The following is a 17,433-nucleotide window of genomic DNA, read 5'->3' as shown; positions in this document are numbered from 1 at the left end:
AGGATGCATGTACTTATGCTGTTCAGTTAAATTGTCCATATAAGTTATATTACGAGATGCACTAGTCAAAATATAAATTTTGTTCCAAATAGTTTTTGCTTTAGTCTCACACATAAGTAAAAGTTTTTAAATATAAATTGCCATCTATTTTCAACAACCTGCAATATTGACATTCCTTTGTTCTTCCTCATGCAAAAACATTTTTAAATTTGTACATTTAGTACTATCATTGTGCACTCTAGGCATTTCTAGATAATACCATCTCAGTCTTTATAGTCTATCTTTCCTTCTGATTTCATTTGTACCCCCAGCCCTCCTCCCCCCCGGTCTTTCTCACATTCAGCTTCATTCAGTGTTCTAATGTTACTGTACTCCAGTTATCTACCTAGAGCATTTTAAAACCTTTAATAAAGTTGCCACCATTCAATCTCCCTCTTTAAGCTATGATCTGTATACTCTTTGGCCAAGCTTTTGTTATTTTCTCTTTTGGAAAATGTGTGCTTGTATATGTGTGTGATATTAGTTTGTAAACTCTCAATTTAGTGACAATTATGGCTTTTGGAGTAGAGTCCTTTTCCTGGGAATTTCTTGATTACTTTTACTTTTTCATGTGATAAAGAATATATGTCATAGCACTATAGCACAAATAATGCTTTTGTTTGTTTGCACTCTTCCACTTGAGAAGAACTGGTGGTAGACAACCAACTCTTCTTTTGTTTTCTACAACGTGGAAGTTGCTAGGTGACCTTAATCCCTTTCAACAAGAGAACAATCAACAACAAATTCTCACTCTTTAGATTTGCATTTCCCACCTAGGGGATCTGTCAAATAAAAAAGAATTTAAAGCCTTTTTTAAAAATGTGCAGTTCTGTATAGATAATCTCTTTAGATCTCTGTAACATAGCACCATATATTTAAATTATATTGTCATTTCCTTAACATTATGATTTGCTTGTTCATAAGAAATCAGCTTCTGTTTAGCAATAGTTGTAACCTGTTTCCATAAAATCTAATATATAAAAATCCAATTTATGAAAATTGTAATTACTTTTATAAAAAATATTATACCAAAATTTTGTTGTAAAATATTTATTTGGAATATCTTATTCATTTATGTAAGTCTTAAGAGTTATTGAGTTTACAGCTTTTTATACTGAATTTTTTCTTTACTTAGAGAGAAATACTTTTAAATTCTGTCATCCTACCCATGATGTGAAGGTTTTAACCCCACATTTTGATATTACATAATTTTGATAGGATTGTAAACACATTTTATACAATTTTCACATGTAATTTTGAAAAAATTTAAAATTTTTTATCTTAAATGTTCATTTTTTCTACCAAATTTCCTCCTTCATGTTGCTCTCTAGTTATTGCTTAAGTTAATAGTTGAGTTTTTTTCCAATAACAAGTACTAGTTTTTAAAGACTTTTAACAGTTGCTTAATACTTTTAAAAAAAATTCCCTATTTAAGAATCATACAAATAGCCAGAGCTAGAATGCAGCAGGTGCACAAGTGGACTGTGCTGATGGCTGCTGAAATACTTCCAAGGTTACTGTTGGGTTTTGCTGCCCTAAGCCACTAAGGTTTTATTTCCTGTGACTCCTTGTACTTCTCCACACTCCTGCAACTAAAATAATAACTGTCCCTGCAAGGGGCCTCTGTGATCCTCCTCCACCACTAGCACCTATGCCATGACAGGCCAACTGTTAAATATTTTGGTTATCACTCATGTGTATGCTAGTTGAATCATAATTCATCTTAAATTAACATTTACTAGATTGTTTTTAAGAGCTTCTTATGTTAGAAGTATTCTAGGTCGTATTAACAACACTTCCAATTTTTTGAAAAGTGTGATGGGGTTAACAATCCATATAAACAGAATTCCAATGTTTTCTTATATGTTTTGAAAGCTTTTCAGGGTAAATAGTGCATTTTCGGGAATTGGATAAAATCAGAAAATGCTTGGGAAATTTGTGGCATTTTTCACTCTTTATCTTTTTATTTGATATTTTCCTGTTTAAGTTTTTAGAATGAAAAATATAAGCAGTGTTATTACTGAAGTAATGCTCCTTTTTAAAATAGTGACAGATCAAATGTTAGCAGATTTTTAGTATAGTGTACAATTTCATTTTGTACATAGTTTGCCCTCTCATCTAACTTGGAATTTTTCTCAGCAATCCTTTGATGTTTTATATTGATGAAATTAATGTAATGGCTTTAAACCTTAAGTCATTGTGGCATCCTTGCATGAAGATATTCTCTGAGCTATGAACAATTTGTAACACATAATTAATGATACCAAATTTCATTATTTTACTTCCCATCCATCTTGAGGAAGTGGAAAGATGGAGTCAGCTTAAACTTATATGTTTCCTAAAAAGTGTGAAAAATAAGGTCAACTTTAAAAATATCTAGATTGTTGCAGATTTAAAGCAGTTTTCAGCCCTGATGTTCAACTAGGTTATTGATATACAGTCTGTGGTTCGTATAAATGGATATAATTAGCAATTCAGTCTAAATGAAGCATGGTAGTATCCTCATTACTCTGGAGAATTCATTACATCACTTTATAATAAGCAACTACCAAACCTAAAGCAATAGAATATATATTTTAAAATTTCCTTTGGAATCACTAATGAACTATTGTGACTATCAATAACCGTTGCATATTAAAATTTAAGGATTATGCATTATTACATTTTAATATCAGTTAAATGTATTTAAATTGGTATAATTCTATCACTATAATTCTATGTTTTTACTGTACATTTGTGCAGTGCCTCTTTTTCTTATACATATTTGTTCTACATGTATCAAAGTGGACAGTATCTGAGTCATAGAACCATAATGCCTTAAAGCTGAGTTGGAATAGAGATAACCCAATTGGAATATTTTATAGACTTCTCTAGTCCTCAGTTTCCTTAAGTGACGGATTGCACATCATGAAGCTGGAGAGTTTTGGAGTCTGAATTAGAACCCAATGTTAATTTATAATTTCCTATCCCTTCTACTGGTCTACTTCGTTAATTAGCTTATGGGTTTTGGAGAGAGAATGAGAGAGAAGTTTCTTCTGAGGTTCATCTCAAGACTAAGCTCCCACTAGAAATATCGTCCTGAAGTTAGCTGTATAAATAACCAATAACTAAGGTTTCTTGTGTAAGGAACAAGGAAATGACAGATGAACCACTAAAATCATGTAAACCCCTTCTTTCCTCTCTTTATCCTTTTCCTCCACTCCATTGCATGGAATTTCTAGAGGGGCTATCCATAGTACTTAAAAGTTAGGAATGGCAATTCCAACATAGATTATTTTATTTTCTATTTTGGAGGATGAAAAATAAGCCAAATCCTCCCTTGGCTTTCCATTGCAGAATTTTGGGAACACCGCTGTTGGTTTACAGTAACCCAGTCTCTGACCACAGACATCAAGTACTAGCCAGTGCCATCTTTTAAAATATATTTATTCTCTCATAACTTTTTTTGTTATTGTTTCTGTAAGTTATATAAATTGATCTGATAATCTACACACAATGCCAAGGGAATTGTGAATGAATAGTCCATTTGTACAATGGAAATACTATGCCAAACAGCTAGTTAATGTCTCTATTTTGTTTGGCAATTTTAGTTCCATAAAGACTGATGACAAGAAACAACCTGATGCTGTGTGTATTTGTTTTTACCTTAGTGGAATTTGTTCTGTAAATGCTTCCTGAATTCTTCCTTGGGAGTCATTGCTTTGTCTGTGTTAGGAGGAACATGGAGTAACTATGTATGAGCTCTTTCTCTAGTTTTCTTCTTAGAGCTTTAAGTACTATGTAGTGATTTTTTAAAAGCATCGGTATGAGAAGAGCTACTGACACGTAGTTGACATTCTGAAATAGCATTTCCCTTGGGCACCGTGCAGTTGGGGTCATTTACTTGCCAGGAGGGGTGTTAGGGTGTGCGTCTAATGTGTATGTATGTGTGTGTGCAGGGGGAGGAGAAACATTCTGTGGACATATCCTGCTGAGGTCAGTAACCTGCTGTTCAGTGAACTCCCTTCTGGCTCCATTGAGATCTGGAGGGGGCGTGCATTAAGCAGGGAAGCAGCCTAGGAAGCATTTATGCAGGAAGGAAATGCCAATTGCTAAAAAGCTCCGAAGAAACATGCAATGATGGTGGACTAGTAGCACAAAAGGGAAGGAAAGGACTAGATCCAGCAGGATAGACGTAGTTCCTACTGTTTGTAATGGAAGTACTTAGTGACTTTTGATTGATGATGGATTCACCTATTGAAAGAAATGCATTTAAGGCCAAAGAAGAAGGTTCTCTAGGAGGTATATAGCTGGTGTTATACACACATGCTTATAGGAAGAGTGAGTGGTTGATAGAGAAAAGGTGTTTTTTTTGAGAAAGAAAAATATCTGCTTCTGGGCTTTGAAATATAGAATGATTTACCTTTCACCAAAATGAAATGTTTTCTTCATTGAATCTCCTACAAGCTGATGGAGTCCATGAAGCATGGTGGATAAGAACACAGGCGGTGGAGGCCCTGCCACCTACAAAGTATGTGATAAGGTACATAACTGACAGTATTTCAAAGATTAACTGACTTTGCATTCAGTACATTTTAGCTATTTTTATTGTTTTTATTTTCTTATCTATGTTCTAGAAAATATCACAAAATCTACCTATTATCTTTTAAAAATAGCAGTGAATAGTTGATGCAAATAAAAGATGCCAGAATAAACTTCAATTCGAAATATCTGCCCAGGAACCGTGAGCTACATTATCCCCAGAAACAATGCCACCTTGACTGTGAATTTTTTCAATCAATTAAAATAGAGATGTATGTGTGGGAGTGAGAATATTTCAGATGCACCCATAAGCTTTTATTCTTATGTATTTTTTCTCTGTGGCTTTTACCTTAACCTCTGTCTTCACCTATTACCTACATGTGTATAGTTCATTTTGCCTTCTCAGCATTTTTTTTTCTTTCAAACACTCAGGTCGCTGTGAGGGCTGAATATATAAACTAACTGACAGTGTTTTACATTTTTGTTTATATTTACCTCAGCATCAGTATCATTAAGCTCTGCTTCAAAACAGGTACCTAACCACCTCAGGCATCACTGTATTCATTCCTCAGTGTTACCACATTGGAGATTTTCTAAAGCTGAACAAAACCAGGTTCATTAACAACTGAGGCAGTGTCTTTTCAGAGACTCATGAGGGTGTATATTAGTTGGTGATGGACTATATTTATTATGGGGTCATTTTAGGTATAGAAATGGGGACTTCATGTTTCTCCATATTAGCTTACCAGCCTCATTCCCAGCCAATCAGATGACTGCTTGTAGTGGCATTCAGTCCTCTGGTACTGCCATCTTGTACCAGCCCTTAGGGGGCAATCCCACTAAACTTGCCCACATCATACAGAGAACCAAGCATGCTGCCTCTGTGCATGTACTGAAGTTAATGTAAAAATCTGAAATCAACCATGGGACTTACAGGTAGTGTTCTGACAGAACTGAGTTTAGAAAATATATTTATTTTCATGTTTAAGTTTTGTTTTACTTCTTTAAGCAAAAAACAGAACGTCTCTAGCTGTCCTGCCTTCCTTGGTGTTTGGCCCAACGAGTTGCTGAACCCAGCCTTACAAATCTAAGCATATGAAGGGAATGGCCCATTTCTAGTCTTGGCAATATTTCTTTGACCCTTTCAAAAATATTTCATTATCTCCAACCCTGACCTCCTGAACTTCAGTGCCAAACATTCACCTGCGTGATTATTTATTTGAAATTCATAGATTTCCTCAAATGCATCATATCAAGAATTTATTTTGTCATTTCAGATATCTTTCCCGAATTATCCATTTCAGTGATTAAATCATCATTCTTCCAGGCATTCAATCTCCAAGCTCTCTTACTGTATTTGAATCTTTCTTCTTCTCAGCATCTGGGATATTACTAAGTTCTGTTCATTTCTTGTGAAGTAATGTTTCCCTGCTTTATCATCTTATTTTCATTTTATCTGCCACTCTTCTATTCAGGTTCTTGTCATTTTATACCTGAATTACAGTAATAAATGAATATCCTGGATATGATCATTTATAAAACTTAAATCTTCTACCACTTTACCCCTACTAGGATGGCTACAATAAAAAGAGAGACAGTTACAAGTGTTGATGAGTATATGGAGAAATTAGAACCATCATATTTCTGATGGGATTGCAAAATGGTGTTGCCTCTTTGGTAAACAGTTTGGCAGTTCATCAAAAGGTTAAACATAGGTTTCCCATATGACCCAGCCATTCTATTCCTACATTATGTAAGATAACAGAAAACGTATGTTCACACAAAAACTGTACACTGATAATCAGAGCAGCGTTATTCATAAGAACCCAAAAGTGGAAACAGCCCAAATACTCATCAGGTGTTGAGTGGATAAAGTAAAGGTGCTATTTTTATACAATGGAATAAATTATGCATAGGCATAAAAGGGAATGAAATGCTGATACAATGCTACAATATGGATATACCTTAAAAACATTAGGCTGAGTGAATTAAGCCAGATACAAAAAGCCAAAGATGATATATGTCTATTAATATGAAATATACAGAATGGATAAATCTTTAGAGACAGAAAGTTGATTTATGGTTACTAGGGGCTGGAAAAGGAAGAGACTGGTGGTGAAAATATTCTGAAATTAGATCGTGGTGATGGTGGTACAACTTTTTGAATATACTAAAAAACACTGAACTGTACACTTTAAAAGGTTGAATTTTATGATATGTGAATTATATCTCAAAAAAACCTGAATGTTAAAAACATGCTTCCAGAGAAACAGCATGTGCCAGTCTCAGTGTAATATTAGTAACTGTATGACCTTGGAAGAATTAAATGACCTCTATTCTTGACCAGGAAAATAGGGATAATGATACCTACTTCATCAGATTTTTGTGAGTATTAAATGAGAAAACATATGTATTGCATCTAGCATAGTGTTGGGCATTTAATAAGAACCCAGAAAATGTTAGTATTCTTCATCTGAAATGTAGACCTTCAGCTGCTTCCAATATCATGCTAGATACACGTTCTTCACTTTGAGCCATTTTTACCAACACTCTTTACATTCTGAATCAAATCTACTCCTCTAACTTCTTCTACCACGCTTTCATAGAAACTCTCCATCCACAATAGACTTTTTATTCTTCCCCAATTTTCTGTGCATATTCCTGCCATGATTCTTACCTGAAAACAAAAGTTCTCTTCTTTCCTCCTGTCTTCCTCTGAATTTCGCTCTGCCCTTGAAACTAGTAGAAGGCTTTCTTCATGCATTAAGCTTTCAACCTTATTTCAGCTCATGGTCATCTCTGCCTTTTGCAGCCTCCAAGGTTTTCACTGCATCTTTAATCACTAAAGCATTATTTAAGTTTGTTTGGTTTTTTATAACTTTTTTGGGGGGGTATATATTGTAACATATGTACAAAGCAAAAAAAGAAAAAAGTAATCATTTTCAAAACACTCTTCAACAAATAGTTACAGGACAAATCCCAGAGTTTGTCATGGTCTACCATACAATCCTCCCATATTTTTCCTTCTTAGCTGCTCCAGATTATAGGAGGCTAGAAGGAATAAATTTTTTTATCATCACAATCAACTTTTTTGTGAAAAATAATGTATATACAAAAAAGCAATAAATTTTAAAGCACAGCACAATGATTAGTTGTAGAGCAGATTTCAGAGTTTGGTATGGGTTATAATTTCACAATTTTATGTTCTTACTTCTAGCTACTCTACAATACTGGAGAGTAGAAGAAATATCAATTTAATGATTAAGTGGTCATGTTCGTTTGTTAAACCCTGCCTTCTCTGTATAACTCCACGATCACCTTTGATCTTTCTATGGGCTATGCCCATTCTAACTTTTTCTTGTTGGAAGGGACTGTCAAAAATGTGGGGTAGGGAGATGTAGTTTTATTTTTTTTTTAACTTTTTTTATTAATTAAAAAAAATTAACAAACAAAACATTTAGGTATCATTCCATTCTACATATACAATCAGTAATTCTTAATATCATCACATAGTTGCATATTCATTATTTCTTAGTACATTTGCATCAATTTAGAAAAAGAAATAAAGACAACAGAAAAAGAAATAAAATGATAATAGAGGAAAAAAAGACTATACATACCATACCTCTTACCCCTCACTTTCATTTACCACTATTTCAAACTGAATTTATTTTAACATTTGTTCCCCTATTATTTATTTTTATTCCATATGTTCTACTCTTCTGTTGATATAGTAGCTAAAAGAAGCATCAGACATAAGGTTTTCACATTCACAGAGTCTCATTGTGAAAGCTATATCATTGTTCAATCATCATCAAGAAACATGGCTACTGGAACACAGCTCTACATTTTCAGGCAATTCCCTCCAGCCTCTCCACTACGTCTTGAACAATAAGGTGATATCTACTTAATGAGTAAGAATAACCTCCAGGTTAACCTCTCAACTCTGTTTGGAATCTCTCAGCCATTGACACTTTGTCTCATTTTACTCTTCCCCCTTTTGGTCGAGAAGTTTCTCTCAATCCCTTGATGTTAATTCTCAGCTCATTCTAGGGTTTTTCTCAGTCCCTTGATGCTGAGTCTCAGCTCATTCCAGGATCTCTGTCCCACATTGCCAGGAAGGTCCACACCCCTGGGAACCATGTCCCAGGCAGAGAGGGGGAGGGTGGTGAGACTGCTTGTCATGTTGGCTGGAGAGAGGGGCTACATCTGAGCAACAAAAGAGGCTTTCTTGGGGGTGACTCTTAGGCCTAAATTTTAAGTAGACTTGACCTATCCTTTGTTGGGTTAAGTTTCATGTGAACAAACCCCAAGCCTGGGGGCTCATCCTATAGCTTTGGTTGTCCACACTGCTTGTGAGAATATCAAGAATTCAACTTGGGGAAGTTGAATTTCTCCCCACTCTCACCATACCCCGAAGGGGGCTTGCAAATACTTTTCCAGTCACTGATCAAATCATTCTGGGATTCGTTGGAGGATCACCCTGGACAAACCAACAAAATCTCATGTGCAGTTTTATTTTTAAAGTATGAATCATATTAGGTGATCTTTTTAAAGTATGTGTTCAATCTCTCCAGCAAAATGGAAGAACAGGGATCATGTTATAATTCCTTTCCTTTTCCATAGCACTTAGCATACTGCCTTGACATGGTATGTAGCTAAAAAAAATTTGCTAATTATGGCTTAAGTTAATGCTAAATATCAACAAGAAGTTTACTGATTCTCAGTCCAGGCTGTACCTTAAAATCACCTGGGGCATAGGTAGGAAGGCAGATGCTTAGGCTTCATTTTAGCCCAAATCAGAATCACTGAGGGCGATACCCAAGCCTCACACCTGGGTAATACCATTACAACCAAGGTTGAAAACCACTGGATTCACCAAATAGAATAATATTAGTTAGTGGTTCCCAAGCCTGATTTATCATCACAATCAAGATATGGGATGACTGGTGTAGGTAAAGATATTTTGTGCATTACAGAGTGCTCTACAAATATTAGGCAATGTTTATTATACTGCATTTGGGAGTATCTTTACTTTAAGAAAAATTCTCTCACCCTAAAATTTTTAACAGCCAACAGTGTAGTGGTAATACCCAATTAAGGGCATCTAAAAACTTTTAAACTCTGCATAATAGCTTTCATACTAGATGTTTATGCCCTGTTCTTTTTTGCTTCGCTAAAATATCCCAAACCTGTCTTTTCCAGGCCAGCAAACATTCAGCAGCACACCCTCTCAAGATTGACTACTTGCCCTTGCTCCTGTTGACTCACCGCACTTGAAAGCAGGAGATGGGCTCAGCAGCAGCCAACAGGCCATGATCCAGGAGGAGCAGTGAGGGATAGAACTGCTGGTAAGACTGGGGATGAGAGGCTTATGAAAGCTGGTGCTTTGTTTGTGAGAAGTTTACGTTTACTGCCAAGTTAACAGTCAACGTTGCTTCCAACTTTCAACTCTTAGGAACTCAGTATTTTTCTCAAATACCGTTAGGTATCTATGCTTAGGACGTATGAATTGGATTTTAAGATCTATGAATAACCCAAAGTTGCATACTGATTGTTATGTATGAGTTATTTTTTAGAAGAAAGGGAAGAGTTTCACCAAATTCTTTGTTTATGAATTAAAAAAAAAAGATAAGAACTGTTCATATCACAAGAAATGTGATATCTATAACCACTTGTCACAGCCTCATCAGTCCATTAGGATCACTTTTTTTAAATGTTTTATTTTTTTAAATTATTTTTTATTTATGATACATAACCACATACAAACACAAACATTCTTATCATCTGATCATTCTGTTCTTGTTATATAATCAATAACTCACACTATCATCACATAGTTATATATTCATCATCATGATCATTTCTTAGAATATCTGCATCAATTCAGAAAAAGCAATAAAAAGAAAACGGAAAAAATTCATACATACCATACCCCTTATCCCTCCCCTTCACCAATCACCAGCATTTCAAGCTACTAAATTTAAACATTTGCTCCCCCTATTATTTATTTATTTTTAGTCCATATGTTTTACTTGTCCATTGATAAGGTAGACAGAAGGAGCATCAGACACAAGGCTTTCCCAACCACACAGTCACACTGTGACAGCCATATCATCATACAATTATCTTCAAGAAACATGGCCACCAGAGCACAGAGCCACATTTTCAGCCCTCCAGCCTCTCCATTCCACCTTAACTGAATAGATGATATCTATTTAATGTGTAAGAATAACCTCCAGGATAACCTCTCAACTCTGGAATCTCTCAGCCACTGACATTTTATTTTGTCTCATTTTGCTTTCCCCCCTTTTGGTCAAGAAGATTTTCTCAGTCCCTTGATGCTGAGTTCCAGCTCATTCTAGAATTTCTGTCCCACGTTACCAGGAAGGTCCACACCCCTGGAAGTCACGTCCCATGTAGAGAAGGGGAGGGCAGTGAGTTTGCTTGTCGTGTTGCCTTAGACCTAATTTTAAGTAGGCTTAGCTTATCCTTTGCAGGGTTAAGTTTCATATGAACAAACCCCAAGATTGGGAGCTTAGCCTGTTGCTTTGGTTTTCCCCACTTCCTGTGAGAATATCAAGAATTCTCCACTTGGGGAAGTTGAATTTTCCCCCTTTCTCACCATCCCCAGTAGGGGACTCTGCAAATACCTCCCTATTCATTGTTCAAATCGCTCTGGGATTTATCTGGGCATCACTCTGGATAAACCTACAAAATCTCATGCTTTACACAACCATTAGGACCACTTTTATCTCGGTTGTCGGGAACCAAAAAACTGGTATTGTGATTTTTTTGCTGGTCTGAAAAGTAAGCACCTACTGGATCTCCCCAGCAAGATTTCATGCCCCAAAGAACTTGCAGAGAATTAAGATTGAATGACAGATCTCTGAAAAACCTATCCAGTTTTTACAGGTGGCTCCATTGCTCAATGGATAGTGCATTGGACTTCTATCCAATTTTTAATATGATTTTCTGAAAATATAAATAGAGGCACTGATAGGGAAGGGAGATAGCAAATACTTTTTTCATCATTTTCTTCTAGTTGATCTTTATGAAGTTCCAATGTTATGTAATCATTCTAATGTGTTTCTTCTTTCCCATTCTCTTCCTCACCTTTCAAATCTGGTTCTTAATTTGCTTTGAATGCCACTGACCTGCTAGTGAGTATATCGATTTATGGATTGTTTTCCAGACCATTATGGTTTTTATGAATATGCTGAAGTAGGAAGCTGATATTTTTTTCCACAATATATTTAAGATGACTACTAGAATGAATTTTACTCTATACAACTTTGAACTATAGCTGGTTAAAATTGTGGGGATGATTGTGGCACAGAAAATGGAGGTTGGGTAGAGAAAAAGGAAGAATTATACATTTTTTCCTTCTATAACTCTTTTAGCAGATAATCCAGCTTCAGTTTTGCTGAATCCTGTTTATGCATTCAGCATAACAAAACTGTTAAAAAGCCTGTGTAACAGTAATCTCTGCCCTTACTTTAGAAGCCTTGAGGATATAAGTATCCACTCTGCTACTTGATACTTCTTAGACACTGACCTGGTGCTGAGAAGTTCTTTCCAGCGTGTCCTCATGTAAACTCCCATGATTCCTCGACATTGCCATTTTCAAGGCATAGAGCAAGTGCATTTTCTGAGATACCTCTCTACTCTGGGAATTTTATGTCAGTCTCTGCAAGGGAAAGAGAACTCAGCGCAGTAGTGACTCTCAGAATGAAAATTTTCCCCTTGCATGTTAATATTTTTAGAGTAATCATTGTCACTGAAAATAGACTTCCTCTTTCCCCTCTCATGCTGGAAAATCTTAGGTAATTTTGAATAAAGCATTCTTTACTTTTCCCCTCCTCTCTTGACAAATGTTTTACTTCACACTGTGAGGGCCGTAGCCACTCATTCTGTCCTTTACATGAGAACTGAGAAAGTGTTTGCAAGATGAAATTTTTATCTCTGTAGTGAAGTCCTAACATTAGTCAGAGGGTTTTCTCTATTTGGAGATGAACGGTATGTAAGGAAGTGCAAAAGTTTAGGGAAAAAGTATAAAATAAATTACTAACATGAGAAGAGGACAAGAAATTGAAATATTAGTTGTTTTTAAGTAGCTCCCCTAGAAGTTCATTACTCATATCCAAAATGCATCTTGTTTTGTATTTAGTTTTTTACAGTTGGATAAGCTCAACCTCAGATTTATTTTCACTGTTAAAAAAGGCTAAGAGTTATTTTCAGTAATATTTTTTCATGGTGTATTCATGAGCAAATTGCTTAAGCTCTTTAGCCTGGCTTTGTTTGGCAGGCAGGAAAATAGATAATAATATAGAGTAATAATGGGATTGTGTTATGGATAATAAGTGTAGGACTTGGTGCATAATTCTCAATTTTGTATTAGTATTTTATTGTTATTACTACTTTCATTATTTTATTACTTAATAATTTTTCTTTCTGTTTTTAGAAAAGTAAATTCATCCAAAATGTATTTATTGAGTACCTTTCAAATACTAGGCACTCTTCTAGGAACTGGTTATGTATTAATGAAGAAACAGACAAAATTTTCAGTCGTTGCTGAAATCTAGAATCTAGGGTGGGAAAAAGACATAAACTAAATAAGTAAATGTAAGTGCATAGTATGTTTAATACAAAGAAGTGCTAAGCATTAAAAAAAAAAAAGGTGAAAGAAGTTAGGGACATGGCAGGATAGAAATTGAAGATGGGGTGGTCAAGGAAGACCTCATAAGAAAATTATTTTTTGAGTAAAAACCTGAAAAAAGTGAGGAAATAAACCTTGAAAGGAGACCAAACCAAATAGAGGAAAAAGGCATTTACAAACATTGAAAGGTAGGTGTAGAGTAGTAAAAGGTTTACAGAGTGATTCAGAAAGAATCAATGCTTATACGGCTTAATCATATACCATTAGTAAATGTTTACATCTGTATCCAAGTACATGATATAGTTCAGCTTTGGAAGGGCAGTAATAACAGTCAGTCTGGACTAAAACCATAAGCCGAGATTTCACAAAAGAATATGGCAGGGCGTGGCCTGGATCTCTGAGAACAGAAAGAATTTGAATAGATGATAAGGAATGCCATCTCGAAGGAGATAAATGGAAGATAACACATGAGATTGAGTGAATTGTTGACTTTGACATACGGGTGGACAGGGCAGAGGGCAGAGTGTATGGAGGTAGAGTAGATGCTGTTCTACCTTTTATAAAGTTCATGTTCACAAGTAAGTGGCAGAGAAGATTGAAAAGCAGGGCGAGACCAAATTTTGTAAAACCCTAAATCCAAGCTAAAGATCATTGCATGTTATCATAATATTGGGATCCAAAAGACACAGTTGAATAGCAAGGTGAATTCAGGCTTCAGAAATGTCATTGAGATGAGGTTTAAACCAATTGGGAGACAGGGAGGTGGTTGCAGTGATTCAGGAATGAGATTTAGAATATGGATTCTGATAGTAAAGAGGAGAATGAAAAGGGAAAATAGGTTTGGTATAGTTGGTATATTTTAAGAAAAAAACTTTAGGATTTAATCACTAATTATACATAGAAGATAAAGTTAAAGATTGCTCTTCAAACTTTAGGATTTAATCACTTATTATACATAGAAGATAAAGTTAAAGATTGCTCTTCAAGTTAAAAAAAAAAAAAGCCTGATTAAGTAGTGGCATTCAAGGAAATAGGGAATTTGGGAAATATCAGTAGTTTGAATTTAAGGTAAAGGTGAGACAATCCAGTATACGTATCTTAAAGACTACTGAAGATAAAATTTATGCAATATTTATTTAACATATAGGCTGAAATAAGTTTCTAAAAGAAGCTTTTTTTCTATGCATTGAAGTTCATGTAAATACTAATGTGATATAAAAATTGTTTCCATGGGAATATAGACACAAATTTTTTATGACAGTCATAACATTATTTATCAAAAAGGGATACTTAGATGTCATCTATTTCAACTTGTTCGTTTTATGGAAAGAAAAAATGGAACCCAGAGATGTTCCTTATGGTCATTTCATTAGCTATTGGCAAAGCCTGGACTAGCCCCAGGTCTCCACATATTTAGAGCTTTTCCCCTCCCTCCCCATGCCATCTATAAATGATTTGTATTTTCCAGCTTGCTTGTGGAAACTAGGGTTAGAAAGTTTGAACTTGCCAGTTGGCACTGTCTTGTAGCCATTCTTCTAATTAATGTTAGTTTTTACACGCTATGAAACAAAGTTAGAAATCTAGTTTATTATAGAAGCCTCGCTCTTCTTGACTTCATCATTTTCTCCCACCTATAGTCATTGTTGATGTTTCTTGATTTTAAATAAATTATCTTCATATCTTTTAAGAGGCATACCAATTTGTAATACCGTTTATCTTTCAGAAGAAAAATAGATTTTCTTATCTCAAATTTAAATCATGACCTGACTTTAAGACTCCAAATGTCCCTTCTTATAGACCATTCTTATCAACTCAAATCCATAGTTATTGTCTAGCAAGCCTGATCAAATTATTCTTTGTGAGTCATAGGCTTTATTTATTTTTTTTTACCTGGGCAGGCACCAGGAATCAAACCCGGGTCTCTGGCATGGCAGGTGAGAACTCGGCCACTGAGCCACACTGTCACACTGCCCAGTCATAGGATTTTTTCTTTTTCAATTTTCTTTTTTTTTTTTTTTTACTAATTTATTTTTTATTTATGGTACATAACCACATACAAACACAAACATTCTTATCATATGATCATTCCATTCTTGTTATATAATCAGTAACTCACACCATCATCACATAGTTGTATATTCATCATCATGATAATTTTTTAGAACATCTGCATCAATTCAGAAAAAGCAATAAAAAGAAAACAGAAAAAAATTCATCCATACAACACCCCTTACCCCTCCCCTTCACCGATCACCAGCATTTCAATCTACTAAATTTATTTTAACATTTGTTCCCCCTATTATTTATTTATTTGTAATCCATACGTTTTACTTGTCTGTCGATAAGGCAGACAGAAGGAGCATCAGACACAAGGCTCTCAGAACCACACAGTCACACTGTGACAGCCATATCATCATACAATTATCTTCAAGAAACATGGCCACAGGAGCATGGAGCCACATTTTCAGGCAGTTCCCTCCAGCCTCTCCATCAAACTTTAACTAAACAGGTGATATCTATTTAATGCATAGGAATAACCTCCAGGATAACCTCTCGACTCTGGAATCTCTCAGTCTCTGACACTTTATTTTGTGTCATTTCGCTCTTCTTTTGGTCGAGAAGATTTTCTCAATCCCTTGATTCTGAGTTCCAGCTCATTCTAGGATTTCTGTCCCACGTTGCCAGGAAGGTCCACACCCCTGGGAGTCACGTCCCACATAGTGAGGGGGAGAGCAGTACGTTTGCTTGCTGTGTTGCCTTAGGCCTAATTTTAAGTAGGCTTAGCCTATCCTTTGCAGGGTTAAGTTTCATATGAACAAACCCCAAGATTGGGGGCTCAACCTATTGCTTTGGTTGTCCCCACTGCTTGTGAGAATATCGAGAATTCTCCACATGAGCAAGTTGAATTTTCCCCCTTTCTCACTATTCCCCCAAGGGGACTTTGTAAATACTTCTTTATTCACTGTTCAACCCCTTCTGGGATTTATCGAGGAATCACTCTGGACAAACCTACAAAATCTTATGCCCTACTCAAGGTTCCATGTACTTTTGGTATTCAATTAAGCTGTCCACATAAGTTATATTAGGAAATGCACTAGTCAAAATATAACTTTTGTACCAAATATTTTTTTTTAGTTTCACACTAAAGTTTTAAAAAGTTTTAAAAAGTTAAAGTTTTAAAATATTAATTGCCATCTATTTTCAACACCCTGCATCATTGACATTCCTTTGCTAAATTTGAACATTTAGACACTGTCCTTATATGCTTTGGGCATTCCTAGATTATACCATCTCAGTCTTTATCATCTATTTTTCCTTCTGATCTCATTTGTGCCCCCAGGCCTCCTCCCTCACATTCTCACATTCAGCTTCATTCAGTTGAACAGGAGAATTCTGTTGGGACTTACGAACAGGAGAATATTCTTCCCGATAGTGGCTGGTCAGCAAATGGAAGTTAATACTCAGCAAAAGTGGTGGGGCATTCAGAGCTTTTAAGGGTTTAGGACAAGGGTGTGAGAACAGAGTTTCAGCAGGGTCTCCTTACGCAGGAGTTGTGAAGCTTCGTTATCAGCAGTGATCTGGGGGAGGGTTTCAATGCCTTGTGTACGATACCATCTGTACATTCTCTACTCCCCACCCCCAGGAGGTCTGACCTTTAATGTCTGGCCTGGTCATGTAGGAGGTTACATGCAATGACCTGTTCTCAATATGGAGGGGAATCCCTGGCCCTTGCTTCCCACACTAGATCTCTAGAGAGCCTTTTAAGAAAGACTCTGAGCTCCAGGTTCCCTAACCAAATAGTAAAAGGACCTAAAAGTAGGGTAAAATAAACTTCCCACATCAAATGCTTGATTGGAGACTAGGACATTTAAAACGTATTTCAGTAGAACAAAACAATTTATGGCTTTTCATAATTTATTTGTTAAAAGCATAAAACCAGATGGTTTCTAAGAGTATTTCCCTGTTACTTAGTTTCAGACTTTTTTATTTTTTTGCTTAATTTGTATTTCAGTTGCTTCTCTCCCCTTTTTCAAGAGTTCTACCTTCTGAAAATGAGTCACTTTTTAGACATTAAAAAATTGAAATTACTAGTTAGTTTTTCTAGAGCAGCAAGATGGAAAAGCATATCTCAATGCCTAGCACATAGCAGGTATTTAACACATATATTTTTTATTAAGTGAAGGGGCCATTTTCATATAGGAAGGAAAATAACA

General features: G+C 35.5%; 1 protein-coding gene across 4 annotated transcripts in view; it reads left to right on the top strand.

The window, feature by feature from the left end:
* The window catches only part of TET2 (tet methylcytosine dioxygenase 2), a 169,815-nt gene that overhangs the window by 36,776 nt on the left and 115,606 nt on the right, over positions 1-17,433 (top strand). For 2 of the 4 annotated variants that reach the window (XM_077142644.1, XM_077142647.1), the window contains exon 2: positions 9,766-9,911. The gene's annotated coding sequence lies outside the window, so the exon portion shown is untranslated. Of the gene's footprint in view, positions 1-4,485; positions 4,562-9,765; positions 9,912-17,433 lie in introns of all 4 variants that reach the window. The other 2 variants (XM_077142646.1, XM_077142645.1) reach the window with 2 other exon arrangements.

The sequence above is a fragment of the Tamandua tetradactyla genome, chromosome 24, assembly GCF_023851605.1.
Source record: "Tamandua tetradactyla isolate mTamTet1 chromosome 24, mTamTet1.pri, whole genome shotgun sequence".
In the NCBI taxonomy this organism is placed as follows: Eukaryota; Metazoa; Chordata; class Mammalia; order Pilosa; family Myrmecophagidae; genus Tamandua; species Tamandua tetradactyla.
The sequence above is the reverse complement of the archived record's forward strand: the minus strand, read 5'-3'. Positions and strand labels throughout refer to the sequence as shown.